Source organism: Lethenteron reissneri, chromosome 60, assembly GCF_015708825.2.
Source record: "Lethenteron reissneri isolate LAM-NWPU_2019-01 chromosome 60, ASM1570882v1, whole genome shotgun sequence".
Classification (NCBI taxonomy): Eukaryota; Metazoa; Chordata; class Hyperoartia; order Petromyzontiformes; family Petromyzontidae; genus Lethenteron; species Lethenteron reissneri.
Genome location: NC_083838.1, coordinates 9,255,648 through 9,272,581, shown reverse-complemented (window position 1 = coordinate 9,272,581; position 16,934 = coordinate 9,255,648). Strand labels below are relative to the sequence as shown.

The window sequence follows — 16,934 nt, the reverse complement described above, 5'->3', positions numbered from 1 at the left end:
GTAGTGTAGTTTATAGTGTAGTGAATAGTATACAGTGTAGTATATTGTAGTGTAGTGTATAGTGTAGTATATAGTGTGGTATATTGTAGTGTAGTATATAGTGTGGTATAGTGTAGTGTATAGTGTAGTTTCTAGCGTAGTATATTGTAGTGTATAGTGTAGTATATTGTAGTGTAGTGTATAGTGTAGTATACAGTGTAGTATATTGTAGTGTATAGTGTTGTTGTTGCTGCTGCTTCTGTTCTCGATGATGAAATGGGAACACGAGCCCGCTCTGAACATCCCGCAAAGAGAGCAGAACAGTTTGCGAGGCTTCGTGTGTGTTGTGTGTGGTGTGTGTGTGTTGTGTGTGGTGTGTGTGTGATGTGTGTGTGTTGTGTGTGTGTGTTGTGTGTGTGGTGTGTGTGTGTTGTGTGTGTGTTGTGTGTGTGTGGTGTGTGTTGCGTGTGGTGTGTGTTGTGTTTGTGTTCTGTGTGGTGTGTGTGGTGTGTGTGTGTGTTGTGTGTGTTGTGTGTGTGTTGTGCGTGTGTGGTGCGTGTGTTGTGTGTGTGTGGTGTGTGTGTTGTGCGTGTGTGGTGTGTGTGTTGTGTGTGTGTGTTGTGTGTGGTGTGTGTGGTGTTGTGTGTGTGTGTGGTGTGTGTGTGTGGTGTGTGTGTGTGTTGTGTGTGTTGTTTGTTTGTTACCAGTGGCTGGCTCTGCGTGAGGACAAATCCATGCGTGGAAGCGTCACATGGGCACACTGAGAAAACCGCGAAGTTATATTATCGGTTCGGGAAAAAAGTAAAATCCACGGTGGTCACGAGAAACACCCACCCCCCAAATCCCCCCCACCACCCCCCCCTTTCCTCCCCCCACCCACTACCCCTCCCCACCTCCCCCCCACCCACCCTTCCCCCCCCACCCCTCATCCCCCTCCCCTTACCCCCCCACCCACATTCTCCCTGGCCTCCCGACGCCTTCTCTGTGCAAACATTCGATAAAAATAAGAACAGGGTTGTAACCCTTTCTGGCAAATAATACAACAGGAGCTGTGTTAATATGTTCAAACACCACATAGAGACCTTTTGCTAGGAATCGAGGCTGGCACTGGATGAGACGAGGCAATGCAGAAGGCTGTATCTGGTGGAGGCCAATCGTTTTCAAAGACAATGCCCATCGATTACAATTATCAGAGCAAGTCTCGTTTGCATGTTCCCCACACGTACCGCGCGTGGTTAATGCTATAACTTTATTCTTCGCGAAAGGTTTCTATTTGGTGTTTGAACGTCTTAACACAACTCCTGCTTTATCAGCAGAAAGAGTAACACCCTATTCTGAATTACTCTTTGGTTCTTTCGGTAAAGTCACGTAGGTATAAAATAAAATAAATCACGACGTTTCGATTGCAACACAAGCGATCATCATCAGGTGGGAAAACCACAGCAAGACATTATTTTTGCTGAAGTGGGAGAGAGATTCCGTGGTAAGAGGTTGTATAGGTAAGAAAGGGGGAGGGGCAAGGGGGGAGAGGGAGGAGTAGTGGGCAATTACGATAGCGAGTGCAGAGTAAAGGTAATCGAACCACTAAAAACTAAAATACATGACAAATAAATCAAGTTACCTAACTGCAAATTGGACGAGTACATTAATTCCTGGCGCTCAGCTGCGAACCTGATCACAATCACGAGGGAGCTGTCGGGGAACTGGTGTGTGCACGGCGCGCCACCCTGGCCTTACACTTCGCGCATAAACATCGCCAAGTAATACACAACAAGTTACGACGATGCATACGGCGGAGTTGTGGATTCTTGAATGCATCTGTGCGGAGATGTGAGTTGTCAACCCCTTCGCGTGGTGCAGGTTGGCTTTTATCTAGCCCCACCCCTCACACTCACCTCCACAGACCTCCACCCACCTCCACCCACCTCCACCTACCTCCCACATTTAAATAGAATTGGACAAATGATTTAAATGCAAGACCATATTGAATTATATATATAAAGTTGAATAACTCAGTGAGACTTTCTTGGACTAACAATTTTTTACATTAAATAAACGAAATCACCACGGTACTATTGTTTATTTTGTGGTACTGTCACATTTAGAAGTGGTTACTTACTGCCTTTTACCCCACCCCCCAACAACCTACTTCCACCCCCAAATGGACCAGTTGGATACCGTGTCCGAACGAGCTACGGCTTTCAGCACCGCGGACAGCGCCCTCGAAGCGCCGCTTCGCCCCTGCACTGCCGAGCGGGTGGCAGCCTCATTGTGGCCACGAGGAGTTGGTGGAGGAGGAGGTTGTAGAGGAGGAGGGGGTGAGGTCACCCTCTTTGTTTTTGTGTGTTGAGTTTGTTGTCCTTCCCCCGCACCTCCGATTGGCACAATTGGCTACGTACGGTGCAAAAAAAGTTCAACATACATAAATATACTCACATAGAGGCCCATAGACTCACAGAGACCTATAGACTCACACAGAGACCCATAGAGTCATAGAGAGACCCATACACTCACACAGAGACCCATAGACTCACACAGAGACCCATAGACTCACACAGAGACCCATAAACTCACACAGAAACCAATCGACTCACACAGAGACCCATAGACTCACACAGAAACCCATAGATCCACACGGAGACCCATAGACTCACACAGAGACCCATAAACTCACACAGAAACCAATCGACTCACACAGAGACCCAAAGACTCACACAGAGACCCATCGTTTGTTGTCCTTCCCCGCAACCTCCGATTAGCACGGTTGGCTACGTACGGCGCAAAAGAAGTTCAACACACACACGTACTTTAACACGTAGGCTTTCGCGACCAACACTATCCATGAGAACGGGGTTTTTTGTTAGTTCACTGCTGCTGCCGATGATGGGAAGGGAGCCAATGGGGGGGGAGGGGTGATGACGGAACCTCGTCCAGGTTGTACTTGCACGGACAGTCTATTGTAGGGGCCACTGCTGAACAACCTCCTCACGGTGTGAGACCGATCAGCGAGCAACGTTCTCACGTGGACATCTCCATCAGGGGGCTGCGCTGTGTTCGGTTGCAGCCCCCAACGATGCCTCACTCATTCGACCCTCTCTCCCTGCGACAAGAGAATACAAAAAAGTTATGGAAGAGGAGGAAGATCCATTGCCCGAAACGTCGCCTGTTATATATCTCAATAAAGTCCTCTGTAGGGTTGTGTTATGTGTAGAGGTCTTGTTTCCTGGAGGTGGGCGAGCAGGGTGGACCCCACGCGCCTTCCTGAGATAGCCAAAGGCGCCGTCGGTGCCGCTGTTGCAGTCACAAGAGAGCGCCTCGGCTGCCATCCATTCAAGTCGAGGGCCGCTCAATCGACATTCCCAGGCAGAATACCGCGGTGGTTCACCTCCTCTCGCCGTCAGAAGTGGGCACAACAGGGAGGGGGTGGGGCACGCACGGCTGGTGCAGCGCGTGCTTCGTGCACCGGCACACGAACATCCCTGCTGAGCGAGGTTCACGGTTGTGCCTCACCCCTAGGTCGACTCAGCCAAAAACGAGTTGCTGCCGGGAGCGTGGTTGAGATCAGTGATCGATGAGACGAAGTCGCTCGGGCCACGAACCCTTCCCCCCTATGGCATGCCGCGGCAGCCCCAATAGGTGCTCGCTAACAGCACCGACCGTGATAGGTGCTGCAAGGCTGCGGGGGGAGACGTCCCACGAGTCACACGGGACGCATATCGGGCCGAGCTGGGAATTACCGCGTCGGGAAATGATCCAGAAGTTGGCGTTTTGTGTCTGAGCATTTTCAAATATCGCCTCCCACACCCGTCCCCACCCTTCCTTCATCCAAAACGTTGAGCCGAGTCTACAGCGATTAGTCGCGCCGGGACCAGTCGTCAAGTATAGCCTCGCGGTGCGAGCGAGTATGTCTGTGGAAACCCGTGGAAGCTGCGTTCCCCCTAACAAGGGTTCGAGCGAGTGTGTCTGTGGAAACCCGTGGAAGCTGCGTTCCCCCTAACAAGGGTTCGAGCGAGTGTGTCTGTGGAAATCCGTGAAAGCTGCGTTCCCCCTAACAAGGGTTCGAGCGAGCGTGCGTCTATAGAAATCCGTGGAAGCTGTGTGCTGAAAAGGGCGAGCGCGTGTCCTTAGAATCCGCGGAGGCTGTGCTCCACTTTCGAGTAAGTTCGCATGCGATATATATTACAATTAACAACAGCTTCCTTTGTTTATACGAGAAAGTATTACTTATGGGAAAGATGTTTAACTAAATCCGAGCCAAGGCGTGTCGTGGGAACCATCTTTACCTTCACCGACTATGACAAAGATACCCCGGATAACCCCAACAGACTTTTGGAGCAAGTGCTGTTAGCGAGCACCTATGAAGGCCAGCACGGCACACGAGGGGGTGGGTGACCAGCACCACGCCTGACCGCCTTTGTCTTCCTGGTGCCGATACTGACACACGGTACCAGGTACTCATTTTGAGGCCGAGTCTACCTAGGGGATACCCACGATCAGTTCAGATAATCGTCACTGGTGTTGGACGTGAACGGGAATCGAACGCAGGTCGCCGGGTTCATAGCGCAGCGCGCTGACCGCGACACCACCGCTCCCCACATACACAACCACGTGCTCACGTATACAGCATTCCCTTTTGTCAATCCACCGCTGGATACTAGGAACTTCCCCGTGTAGCTCATATGCGACCATACTTCACCACTCTGGGCCAATGCGTTTGGTTGACGTCGGGTATCAAAAAGGCACTTGCTTGTGTGTCCAATCCACTGCTGGACGACGGCCCTTCCCTACACGCGCGGGGGGACCCGTACCGACGCGTCACTGCGTGCGGCGTGACGACACGCGGTGACGCGCGGGGAGACACGTGCCTACGCGTCACTGCGTGCGGCGTGACGACACGCGGTGACGCGCGGGGAGACACGTGCCTACGCGTCACCGCGTGCGGCGTGACGACACGCGGTGACGCGCAAGGGGACACGTGCCTACGCGTCACTGCGTGCGGCGTGACGACACGCGGTGACGCGTGCGTAGCAGCTCCTCGTCTCGTGGTGAGCCGAGTGAGTAAGCTGGCAGCGTGGGGGGTACGGGGGTGGTCATAGTCATTTATTTATTTGCACCACGTGTTCAGTCAGAGAGAAGCCCTCCCCAGTCGAGACTCGTTATTTGTTTATTTATTTACTTACACATCTCACACCCCCCCCGCCCGCCCGCCGCTTTCTCTCCCCCGCCCTTCCTCTCTCTTTCTTTTCCACTCGAGCCAAGCAAAGCAATCACCGACTGCTGCTACTAAATCCTCCACGTGTCACCCTTCAAAGCCCTTGGCCCTTACCTCCCACCAGCATCGGAGCCTTGAACACCACTCGGCCACACACCGCCCACCTCCGCCGATAGTGATGATGTAGTGGCGATGGTCGGGGCAATAGTAGTGGTGGTGGTGGTGATGGTAGTGGTGGTGGCGATGATGTAGTGGTGGTGGTCGCGGTAATAGTAGTGGTGGTGGTGGTGGTAGCGGTGTTATTGGTGGTGGCGGCAGTGCCGCTGGCCCGGCGATCCGAGGTGACGGAGTCGTGGGCATGTCGCGAGCAACTCGGACCGCGAGAAAGTGAAGAAGAGATGCGCGTTCAAGGACCGAGAGACGGTAAATCCGAGACATGGGTTGGAGGGTGCAAAGCAAACCACTCGCGAGGCAGATCGGCAAATCGAGGAAGTTCACGGCCAGCTTGAATGGGAAGACAAGAGATGATATATATACATTTTATATTCATAAATCACCTTCGATCAAAGCCCTTAACATAACTTTAAAAACAAAAAAACGGAAAACGTGATCGAGATGGCAGGGATGCTCAAGGGGCGGGGAATGGGTACCCACGACAGAGGGATAGAGTGGGGGCTGGAGAAGGGGGGGGGGGGTACGTGAAGTGGTGGGGGCAGTGGAAGAGGCGGTATGTGCATTGGGGATCGCGCTCTTGGGGAGCGCGGGCGCTGGGGGTTGCGAGAGGGGGCCCAGAGTGGGAGCTGTGGGTGACGAAATCCCCCCCCCCGTCACCACCCCCCCCCCACCTCCCCCCACAGCATCATCGGTGGGGGCCGGGGTGCAGAGTGAAAGAGGGAGTGCAGAGTGAAGGAGGGAGTGCAGAGTGAAGGAGGGAGTGCAGAGTGAAGGAGGCAGGGAGTGCAGAGTGAAGGAGTCAGGGAGTGCAGAGTGAAGGAGGGAGTGCAAAGTGAAGGAGGGAGTGCAGAGTGAAGGAGGGAGTGCAGAGTGAAGGAGGCAGGGAGTGCAGAGTGAAGGAGGCAGGGATTGAAGATTGAAGAAGGGAGTGCAGAGTGAAGGAGGGAGTGCAAAGTGAAGGAGGGAGTGCAGAGTGAAGGAGGCAGGGAGTGCAGAGTAAAGGAGGCAGGGATTGAAGATTGAAGAAGGGAGTGCAGAGTGAAGGAGGGAGTGCAGAGTGAAGGACGGAGTGCAGAGTGAAGGAGGGAGTGCAGAGTGAAGGAGGGAGTGCAGAGTGAAGGAGGGAGTGCAGAGTGAAGGAGGCAGGGAGTGCAGAGTGAAGGAGGGAGTGCAGAGTGAAGGAGGAAGTGCAGAGTGAAGGAGGGAGTGCAGAGTGAAGGAGGCAGGGAGTGCAGAGTGAAGGAGGCAGGGATTGAAGATTGAAGAAGGGAGTGCAGAGTGAAGGAGGGAGAAAGCTCAAGATTGGACAAGGTGGGGGGCGGAGTTTGAGCCAAGGATCAGCCATTAGGCAGAGGATGAGAGAAGGTGGTGGGGAGAGTGGGGGGTGAGGGTGGGGGTTTGCCTCCGCGGATGTCTTTCCTAAGCGCAGTGCGTGTGGCTGTCGTCATGCCGATCAGCTGTTGCCGATACTCTCTGTTTCGAGTTAGTATCGGGGGCGGTTGTGGATGGGATTATGATTGAGATGGTAGAGGGGGTGGGAGGGCGGACAAATGTCTTGTCTCGGGGCCTCCTCCTTTCCGTGGCCTTGGGCGACTCGGAGGGGCCGCCCGCTCTGAGCGGAGGGGGCGGGGGGGCGCACGAGTAGGCACGTGGCCCATCGCGGAGGCAAGCGGTAACGTAAAAAAAAACAAGTGAACACGCTTTAATGAAATGTACCGCACTAGTAATGGAAGAACTCCACGACTCCAGGAAGGGTCCCCGAAGCTTGCCATAACGTAAGGGACCGTGGCCAATTACAGCCAACGTCAGTTGACCGTGGACAATTAGACCAAAGCTGAAACGTAACATATATAAAATAATGCTATTTTTATTTATTTATTTTTTATGATAGAATATAGTATTGTCATCAGTATGACATAGGTATTTCAAGTTTGCAGTCGATAGCATATTTGGAAGTGAGTAAAAATTGAGTTAGAAGATTTGTTTCGAGGATACAACAGACGGAGTGAGTTAAATAAAGCGTGTAATAAAAAAAGACAAAGACCCAACACCACCTCCGTTGTAGCCTGTAACAGACTCCTCTTGTGGGGACCAAGGGCTGTTAGCGAGCAGCGCCTTTCATAAGGCGGCACGGCGCACGAGAGAGCTACGTGAGTGGCCAACACCACGCCCGGCCGCCTTTGTCTCTCCACAGTACCGAGTCAGAGTAACATCAATAATAGACTGTTGGGGCAAGCGCTCTTAGAAACCACGCCTGGCCGCCTTTGTCTCTCCCCAGTGCTGATTTTTACGCACCGGGTACAGCACAATGCTACTTTTTTAAGCCTGGGTCGACCTAGGGGAGGCCCAGGGCCGGATCAGAAATTCGTCACCGATTGTTGGCCGCGAGCGGGAATCGAACTCGGGAAAAGGCAGGTCCGTAGTGAAGCTAACCACTACACTACCGCTCCCCATAACACGTGCGCACACACACGCACTGCAGATACGGTGCGCACCCCACACTTTGTTAGAAATTTCTGACAATCTGTGTACGTTACAGCTGCAAGCGATATTACGGACGTAAGGAATCCTACGTGCGTGTGCACGTGTGTGTGTGACTGTGCGTGTGCACGTGTGTGTGTGTCTGTGCGTGTGTCTGTGTGTGTGGGGAGCGGTAGTGTAGCGGTTAGCGCGCTGCGCTATGAACCCGGCCACCCGGGTTCGATTCTCGCTCACAGTCAACACCAGTGACGATTATCTGAACCGGTCTCTGTCCTCCCCTAGGTCGACTCAGCCTCAAATGAGTACCTGGTGCGGTGTGTAAACCACTGGAGAGACAAAGGCGGTCGGGCGTGGCCCTGGCCACCCACCCCCTCGAGTGCCGTGCAGGCCTTCATAGGTGCTCCCGAACAGCACTTGCCCCTACAGTCTGTTAAGCCTACGTGGGGGATATTTGTCTTTTTGTGTAGAGGAGCGATGGCTCACAACAACGAGCGGAGCGCCGGGCGACTAAAGCACAGCCAGTTGGCACAGTAGGGGGCACAGGTGGTGCATCGGTCACTCATCTCGGCCAGTCGACCCGTGGCACCTGCTGGGTCTGCCCCGTGACCTCCTGCTAGCGGGCGTTCGACACTTCACGTGGCCTTAACATGGTGCACCTAGCCTGGCACAAGCGCCGTGGTGATGTCACCGCCACTTAGTGGCGAATGGGGGTTGCTGTTGTTTTAGATTTGAAGCTTTCGTGACTGCAAGGATTCATACTCTTATGTTTTTTTTCGGTAAAGTCACGTAGGTAAAAAATTAAATAAAAAATTACTAAAAGGCACTATTTTACTTTACCGAGTGTTAACATCCCCAGCGTTTAACAGTACTCTCCTTTTTGTATTTGTTTGTCAACCAACAGTGGGTAAAAAAACATGGGCATTTTCGTTCTCTTCTACAATGTGCACCAACTGGTCCAACAGTTCCACATTCACTCTCTTTTAGCCCCCCCCCTCCCAATACGTTCCTTTCATTGACCACCACATTCAGATAAGCCCCTCCCTCCCTCCTCCCCCCTGAACTTGTATTTAAGAACTTGTATCTTGGAATCTCTGCCTCACTTGATACAGCAAATCTAGCTGTGACAGTCCCACATGATGACGGAGACTTGTGTTGCCTCTGAAACGTCGTGATTTATTATTTTATTTTATTTCTCTTATTACTTTTAGTAATTTTTTATTTTATTTTTTACCTACGTGACTTTACCGAAAAAAACTAAGAGTATGTTGCTGTTGTTGTGTGTGCGTCTGACGATTATCTGAACCGGTCCCGGGATTCCCCTAGGTCGACTCAGCCTGAAATGAGTATCCAGGAGAAACAAAGGCGGCCAGGCGTGGTGTTGGCCACACTCCCCCTCGCGTCCCGGCCTTCGCAGATGCTGCTCGCTAACAGCACTTTCCCCCACAGTCGGTTGTAGTTATACGGGGGATTTTTGTCTTTGTGTGTGCATGTGTGCTTACAATCAAAGCCATATGGGACATCCACAACGCGCACGCGTAAATAAACAATTACGTTGCGGGTCTTTTCACTCGTCCATACTTCACCACTCTGGTCAGCTATCACTATCACTACCCCCATCACTATCCCTATCACTACCCCTATCACTACCCCTATCACTATACCCATCACTATACCCCTATAACTACCCCTATCACTACCCCTATCAATACCCCTATCACTACCCCTATCACTACCCCTATAACTACCCCTATCACTACCCCTATCTCAACCCCTATCACCACCCTAATCCCTATTACTGCTCCCATTAGTACCCCTACCTCGATCACCACCCTAACCTACTACCCTAACCACTACTTCAACCCCTCCTAACTGCCGCCTCTCATCCTCACTGTCACAACAACTAACACCACCACCACTTTTAATAACCCCCACTCTTTTATCTGAACCACCATCGTCTTAGTACGCACACTTTCATCATCGCTGCAAGGCGCCTTGGAATACGAAGCCCAACACCAAAGTCGATGCCGCGTGTGTCTGCTCGCCCCGGCACGTCAACGAAACCCTCATCCGCGAGCCTCAAAGCTGCAGCGGTGCCAAGCTGTGCGAAGACGCGAATCTTTGATTTGATGTTTCAATGTTCCGTCATTGGTGGCTGGGGATAAAGCTACCGCCTCCCGACACTGAAGAAGCTGCTCTACTCACAGCTCAGTCGATGTGAGTCTATGGGTCTCTGTGTGAGTCTATGGGTCTCTATGTGAGTCTATAGATGTCTGCGTGAGTCTATGGCTCTCTGTGTGAGTCTATGTCTATGGGTCTCTGTGTGAGTCTATGGGTCTCTATGTGAGTCTATAGATGTCTGCGTGAGTCTATGGCTCTCTGTGTGAGTCTAAGGGTCTCTATGTGAGTCTACGCGTCTCTATGTGAGTCTATGACTATATATGTGAGTCTACGGGTCTCTATGCGAGTTTACGGGTCTCTGTGTGAGTCTATGGCTCTCTCTGTGAGTCTACGGGTCTCTGTGTGAGTATATGGCTGTCTGTGTGAGTCTATGGGTCTCTATGCGAGTCATTAATGCCCGGGCTGAGCCAATAAATCCACTCCGCTCCAGAACCCAGTTTCACCACGGGCAGTGCCTGAGAGGCCCGGATTCGAACCCAGGCCCTCAGCGTTGCCGGCTTAGCGTGTCCTGACCTCTCTGAGCCACTGGGCCCATTGCCTGTCCATCTTTAAAGCTGCCGGCATGATCAGTGTTACAAATGCACGAGCAGTATTCACCCCTCCTCCTTATCCTCAAGGCAACGCTGCCATGCAGCCCAGCCAAATCACGCACGCGGTGTTCTTGCGCGCACAATGCAACCGACCTCTCTCTGCGCGAGAACGTGGAACTTTTACCACTTTCTCAGCCCAGCCAGCCAGCCGCATAAACAGTGTCGGGGCAAGTGCTATTAGCGAGCACCCATGAAGGCCGGCACGGCACACGAGGGGGTGGTTGGTTCAGCACCATCCCCGATCGCCTCTTTCTCCCCATTTGCGATGTTTAGACACCGGACCAGGTACTAATTTGAGGCCGAGTAGACCTAGGGGAGATCAAGGACGGGTACAGATAATCGTTACCGGTGTTAGCCATGAGCGGGAATCGAACTAGGGCCGCCGGGTTTGTAGCGCAGCGCGCTAACCACGACACTACCGCTCCCCAGACACTGACACTCAATCACACCCTCACTCACTCCCACACATTCATTGACACTAACACTCAAACAACTCACTCACACTCACTCCCACCTTCACTCACACACATTCATACAGACTCACTCACTCCCATTCACTCACTGACACACTCCCACTCACTCCCACTCACTCACTCCCACGCACTCACTCAACTCACACTCACTCCCACACTCACTCAACTCACACTCCCAAACACTCACTCACACACATTCACTCAACTCACACTCACACACATTCACTCAACTCAAACTCACTCCCACACACTCTCACTCCCACACACTCACTCACACACACTCACTCACTCCCACACACTCACTCAACTCACACTCACTCACTTACACACACTCAACTCACACTCACTCCCACACACCCAAGTCACACTCACTCACACTCGTACACAACAAAGATAACAAAGATCCCCCGTATAGCCTTAACAGACTGTAGGGGCAAGTGCTGTTAGCGAGCACCTATGAAGGCCGGAACGGTACACGAGGGGGTGGGTGGCTAGCACCACGCCCGACCGCCTTTGTCTCCCCAGTGGCGATGTTTACACACCGCACCGGGTACTTACACACACACTCAACTCACAATCACTCCCACACACTCACACACACTCACTCCCACACACTCACTCACTCACACACACTCACTCCTACACACTCACTCCTACATACTCACTCAACTCACCCTCACACACACTCACTCACACACTCACTCACTCAACTCACACTCACTCACACACTCATTCACTCAACGCACACTCACTCACACACACACACTCACTCACACTTACACACTCACTCACTCAACTCACTCACACTCGCTCACACACTCACTCACTGCCACACATTCACACACACACTCACAATCACTCACACACTCTCACACTCACTCACACACTCACTCACTCAACTCACACTCACTCACACACTCATTCACTCAACGCACACTCACTCACTCACACTTATACACCCACTCACTCAACTCACACTCGCTCACACACTCACTCACTGCCACACATTCACACACATACTCACACTCACTCACACACGCTCACACTCACACACTCACTCCTACAAACTCACTCACACACTCACTCACACACTCACTCACTCACACACACACACTCACACACTCACACACTCCCACACACTCAAAAAGACAAAGATCCCCCGTATAGCCTTAACAGACTGTAGGGGCAAGTGCTGTTAGCGAGCACCTATGAAGGCCGGAACGGTACACGAGGGGGTGGGTGGCCAGCACCACGCCCGACCGCCTATGTCTCCCTAGTGGCAATGTTTACATACCGCACCAGGTACTCATTTGAGGCTGAGTCGACCTAGGGGAGGCCCGGGACCGGTTCAGATAATCGTCACTGGTGTTGGCCGTGAGCGGGAATCGAACTCGTGTCGCCGGGTTCATAGCGCAGCGCGCTAACCGCTACACTACCACTCACACACTCACACACTCACTCCCACACACTCCCACACACTCACACACTCACACACTCGCACACTCACTCACACACACACACTCACACACTCGCACACTCACTCACACACTCACTCACACACTCACACACTCCCACACACTCACACACGCCTCTCGTTTTTCGACCAACCCGCACAAAACGCCGGGTCCACGCGACTGGCGCACATCACTGACCTTCGCCTGGAGCTCAAGCTACGAAATGCTGCTGATGATGATGATGTTCCTGCTGATGGCACTTCTGCTGCTGATGATGATGTTCCTGCTGATGGCACTTCTGCTGCAGATGCTCCTGCTGATGTTCCTGCTAATGGCACTTCTGCTGCTGATGCTGTTGCTGATGGCACTTCTGCTGCTGATGATGCTGCTGCTGATGTTCGTGCTGATGGCACTTCTGATGATGATGATGCTGCTGCTGATGACACTTTTGCTGCTGATGATGCTGCTGCTGATGTTCGTGCTGATGGCACTTCTGCTGCTGCTTATGACGCTTGTTGTTGTTTGTTGCTGCCGGCTGCTGGTTAGTTGTTTCACGAGGTCACTCGAGTTTGCCGCGAGGTAAATCCAGGGGCTGACAACTCGTGCCTTGCGGCAGCCTCCCCAGCCGGCGTTCTGAAGCCCTCTCTCTCCTCTCTCTCCTTTTCACTCTTCTCTCTCGCTCTCTCGGGGAGCACGGGAAGAAGAGAGGAAGCTTTCCTCCTCCCTCCTCCAACCTCGTTAGCCGGGGACGTGGCCGACTCTTGCTGCTACCCACTGCTGCTGCTGCCGCTGCAAGTCGCTTGCCGGAGTGAGCGCCACTGCTTTGAGCTCCTTGCAGCGAGTGGGTCCCGCGATATGCAATGATCGGGCTTTAAGTAGTCACGTTAATCGCGACCTTAATGGTTGGGGGGAAGGGGGGTAGAGAGAGGGGTGGTGAAGGGGTGGGGTGCTGCGGATGGATTTGGGTGGTGGTGGTGGGTGGTGTGAGCGCCTCGACGCGCCGTGCCGGCCCCCTTCGTGGGGCGCCGCTCGCGGGACTGCACTTGCCCCCAGAAGCGTGCCGAGGCTACGCGGGGGACCTTCGCCTTTTCTTCGAGCGGGTTGGGCGGTTGGAGTCGCGGTGGGTGCCGGGGGAGGTGAGTCGCCTTGATGCTCGTGGGGTAGGTGGGGAGGGGTGGTGGTGGTGGTGAGGGGGGGGCGAGAAGGGAGAGCCCACGAGGAGGAGTAGGAGGAGGGTGGGACGGGAAGACGGAGGGAGGCGAGGAGGAGGAGGGAGGGAGGGGGGCGAGGAGATCGCGGGCTTCGGAGGGAATTGCGGACAGACGATTCTCGGGGTGGCCGTTGCCCGTTCATCGCCCTGCTCGTCGACTCTGCTGCTGGATTGTTCCCGTATGCGATGCCTGTTAACACTTTGTGTGTGTGTGTGAGGGTGTGTGTGGGTGTGTGTGTGTGGGTGTGTGGGTGGGTGTGGGTGTGTGTGTGGGTGGGTTTGTGTGGGTGTGTGGGGGTGTGAGTGTGTGTGGGTGGGTGTGTGTGTGGGTGGGGGTGTCTGTGAGTGTGTGTGGGAGTGTCAGTGTGTGTGGGTGGGTGTGTGGGTGTGGGTGTGTGTGTGGGTGAGTGTGTGTGTGGGTGTGTGTGGGTGAGTGTGGGTGTGTGTGGGTGGGTGTGTGGGTGTGTGTGTGGGTGTGTGTGTGGGTGTGTGAGTGTGTGTGTGGGTGTGTCTGTGGGTGTGTGGGTGTGTGTGGGAGTGTCAGTGTGTGTGGGTGTGTGTGTGGGTGTGTGGGTGAGTGTGTGTGTGGGTGTGTGTGGGTGAGTGTGTGTGTGGGAGTGTCAGTGTGTGTGGGTGAGTGTGGGAGGGTGTGTGTGTGGGTGTGTGAGTGTGTGTGTGGTGGGGGGAGGTGGGGAGCCCCTGTAACGCGACGCATGCACGGGGAGTTTGCTCCCTATCCCAGTGCCCTTTCACAGACTCTCGCACCACGTGGGTGTCACCCATCACGCTCGGGCTTCGCCTGCCAGACCGCGCCTATTAAGAAGAACCACCTCGGTTCGATTCCGGACCCGGGCACATTTTACGTGCGGGGTTTGTACGTCACACTCCCATCCCCTCCCGCCTTATTCTGCAGAGTGTGTCACAGGAGTTAGTATGTCCACCCCCATGTTCGCTGGAGCGTGAGTGAGTCGTTCGTGTTCGTAGGTCGACTCAGCCTCACATGAGCATGTGGCGCGATGTGTCAACGTCGTCGCGGGGGAGACAAAGGCGGCCGGGCGTGATGCTGGCCACCCAACCGACGACTTCGTGTGACGTCCAGGCCTTCATAGGTGCTACTCGCTAACAGCACTTGCCCCAACAGTCTCTTAAGGCTATACGGGTGATCTTTGTCTTTGTAGTTTGCATGTTCTCCCCCGTGTCCTGCGTGGGGTTTCCTCCCATAGCGAATAAAAAAAACACTCAGTGTGGTCGGAGCTACCCTACAAAGACAAAGATCCCCCGTTTAGCTTTAACAGACTGTTGGAGCAAGTGCTGTTAGCGAGCAGCGCCTATGAAGGCCGGCACGGCACACGAGGGGTTGGGTGGCCAGCACCACGCCCGGCCGCCTTTGTCTCCCCAGTGGCGATGCTTACTGCACACCGCACCAGGTACTCATTTGAGGCTGAGTCGACCTACCCTGGCACACACACACACAGTGTGGTCTGGGTTGCCCTGACACCCCAATGTAGCAGGATCCTCGTGAAAACATTTGTTCATAATAAGTGTGGATTTCCTGAGTAAATATCTAATTATTATTATTCTAACTCGTTCACACTAAACACGCGTTAACTCATGCGCAAACGAATGCATACACACGCTAACTCACAAAAATACAAAGATCCCCCGTATAGCCTGAAAAGACTGTTGGGGCAAGTGCTGCTAGCGAGCAGCACCTATGAAGGCCGGAACGGCACACAAGGGGGTGGGTGGCCCGCACCACGCCCGGCCGCCTTTGTCTCTCTAGTGGCGATGTTTTTACGCACAGTACCGGGTACTCATTTGAGGCTGAGTCGACCTAGGGGAGGTGTTGGCCGTGAGCGGGAATCGAACTCGGGGCGCTAGGTTCGTAGTGCAGCGCGCTAACCGCTACACTACCGCTCCCCACGATAACTCATACAAATAAACTCATACGCTAACTCATACACACAAACTCATACACAAGCTAACTCATACACACAAACTCATACACACAAACTCATACACACAAACTCATACACAAGCTAACTCATACACACAAACTCATACACAAGCTAACTCATACACACAAACTCATACACACCAACTCATACACAAGATAACCCATACACACAAACTCATACACAAGCTAACTCATACACACAAACTCATACACACCAACTCATACACAAGATAACCCATACACACAAACTCATACACAAGCTAACTAATACACACAAACTCATACACACAAACTCATACACACAAACTCATACACAAGATAACTCATACACAAGCTAACTCATATACACAAACTCATACACAAGATAACTCATACACACAAACTCATACACAAGCTAACTCATACACACAAACTCATACACACCAACTCATACACACAAACTCATACACACAAACTCATACACAAGCTAACTCATACACACAAACTCATACACACCAACTCATACACAAGATAACCCATACACACAAACTCATACACAAGCTAACTCATACACACAAACTCATACACACCAACTCATACACAAGATAACCCATACACACAAACTCATACACAAGCTAACTCATACACACAAACTCATACACACAAACTCATACACACAAACTCATACACACAAACTCATACACAAGATAACTCATACACAAGCTAACTCATATACACAAACTCATACACAAGATAACTCATACACACAAACTTATACACACCAACTCATACACAAGATAACTCATACACAAGATAACTCATACACAAGCTAACTCATATACACAAACTCATACACAAGATAACTCATACACACAAACTCATACACACAAACTCATACACAAGATAACTCATACACAAGATAACTCATACACAAGCTAACTCATATACACAAACCCATACACAAGATAACTCATACACACAAACTCATACACACAAACTCATACACAAGCTAACTCATACACACAAACTCACACACACCAACTCATACACAAGCTAACTCATACACACTCCCCTCCACGCACTCTCCTACCTCTCCCCACTCATCTCGCTCCACTCCCCTCCACGCACTCTCCTACCTCTCCCCTCTCATCTCACTCCACTCCCCTCCACGCACTCTCCTACCTCTCCCCTCTCATCTCACTCCACTCCCCTCCACGCACTCTCCTACCTCTCCCCTCTCATCTCAC

The 16,934-nt window shown here is 52.6% G+C and overlaps 1 protein-coding gene across 1 annotated transcript in view; it reads right to left on the bottom strand.

Moving 5' to 3' along the window:
• Positions 1-13,371, bottom strand: part of HAS3 (hyaluronan synthase 3) — a 29,143-nt gene extending 15,772 nt beyond the window's left edge. Inside the window, exon 1 of the mRNA XM_061575940.1 lies at positions 12,740-13,371. The gene's annotated coding sequence lies outside the window, so the exon portion shown is untranslated. The remainder of the gene's footprint in view (positions 1-12,739) is intronic.
• Positions 13,372-16,934: the final 3,563 nt, after the last annotated feature.